This window comes from Panthera uncia, chromosome D1 (genome assembly GCF_023721935.1).
Source record: "Panthera uncia isolate 11264 chromosome D1, Puncia_PCG_1.0, whole genome shotgun sequence".
Classification (NCBI taxonomy): Eukaryota; Metazoa; Chordata; class Mammalia; order Carnivora; family Felidae; genus Panthera; species Panthera uncia.
In genome coordinates, this window is record NC_064808.1 from 29,993,642 (window position 1) to 29,995,537 (window position 1,896).

General features: G+C 30.2%; 1 pseudogene; it reads right to left on the bottom strand.

Annotated features, from left to right (window-relative positions):
• Positions 1-343: 343 nt before the first annotated feature.
• On the bottom strand, positions 344-452 carry LOC125917895 (uncharacterized; annotated as a pseudogene).
• Between the last annotated feature and the right edge of the window lie 1,444 nt (positions 453-1,896).

Below are 1,896 nucleotides of genomic sequence, written 5' to 3' on the forward strand. Positions count from 1 at the left end.
TTACAAAATCTCTTTGAATCTCTGTGTTCATATCTGTCATTAATTTTGAAAATTCTTTTATTGTTATCTTTTTGAATATTGTTTCTGACCCACTTACTTTCTAATACTCTCTTACTGAGACTCGCAATACAATTATGTTAAAACTTTTCACTGGGTCCTATAGGATTCTGTTTTTCTTTATGTTCTTTACTATTCCGCATTTTTCAAGATGAATTATTTTTACCACAATAACTTAAAGTTCATTAATCATCTGTTTTACACTATCTAATTTGTTGCTTATTGACTTTTTAATTTTTTCATTCTATTTCTCAGTCCCATTATTTCCAGATTATTTGTAATATATTAAAATTCTTCAATGAAATTCTTTACCTTATACATCTATTTTTCTAGATATATTAAACTGATAAGAACAGATACTACACTTGATCTTAGCCAAAAGCCTGAAAAGCGATATTTTTCCTGTATATATTAATTACAGTTATTTTACTGTCCTTAGATGATAACTCTAATATTTCTATACCCTATAGGTCTTCCTATATAATCCTTCTTTGTTTGGTTTAGTCATTTGGATCTATTTTCTAGCATTCCTGTCAAGTTTTATTAAACCTTAGAAATTGTAATGAAAAATTGTACACAGTTTGAATGGCATAAAAGACTAAGTAGTAAAGGTGTAATAGACTGGTATTGACTATGGGCAGGATCTCCTTAAATAGTTTATTTCCAATTTACCATTAGTCTTAAATCCTATCCATTTCTGAGTTTTTAACTAAAAAGTCTATGATATTTATGTATGTCTTTCTGGGTGGGCTCTCAACTCTAACATTTGTGTCTCTAGCCTATTGGAACTGCTTAAATATCTGCTTGCCTTTTAGTCATCTAGTAACCATTCCCATGTTGTGTTTCCAGAATTGTGGCCCACAAATATTCAACTCAGGAACCAACAAATGCCTCAAGAGGAAATCACACACAGAATTCATGGCTTACTTTTCTGTAGTTCTCATTTCTCTGAGACCAGTCCCTTGAGTTGTAGAATTCCTTGGCAGCCCTAAATTCAAATTTTAATTGCACTTGTCCAGTAAGACAGCAATATCCAAATCATTACTTTCTGTTCAGCCTCATATCTCACCATTAAAATCAACAAATTCCCTGATGAGAAAATTTAGGCATAAATACACACCTCATGTAGTTGTGTTTCCATTATTTCTGATTATCTCTAGCATCTTGGTTCCTTAATTCCTAGCTTGCAGTTTCCTGATATATTCAAACAGTTGCTTTGTTTCCCCCCTTAAATTGTATCTAGTTTGGTAGCTGCTCTTAGAGAGAAAAAAGGGTAGCTTAATGCTACCTCACCATAACTGAAATAAAAATATTCCAAACACCACTTTATATTTAAATTCAATTCCTATAAATGATTCATACAGTTATGAAGATGAAATGCAAACCTGTTTGTTGCTTTTACTATTATTTTTTTAATAAATTTAGCTATTTACATCAAAAATGTCTCTACTTTCATATGAGTTAACAATGGAGATTTGCTATAAACAAATAAAACTGAATTGTTAAATAAAAAGTTCCAGAGAATGTGAATTTATTAAACAAATTCTAAGCCTCCAACTATAATTCTTGAGAAAGTAAAATTCAGGTCTGCCATGGAGACCCAAAAGCTTCCAAGCACTCTACTAACAGGCCCCAATGAGAAGATTTGACTTAAACATTTATTATTTTTTCCAACGGAATTATTTAAAAAAAAAAAATTATTTTCACTATCATCTTTACTTAAGTAAAATTGATTGATTTATCAGAATCTCATTCTCAAAGTATTTTTTGTGTGTGACTTGAAGACTTTTTTGCCTCAATGATAACAAATTTCTGTTGGAAGTATAAAATTTAAATAAG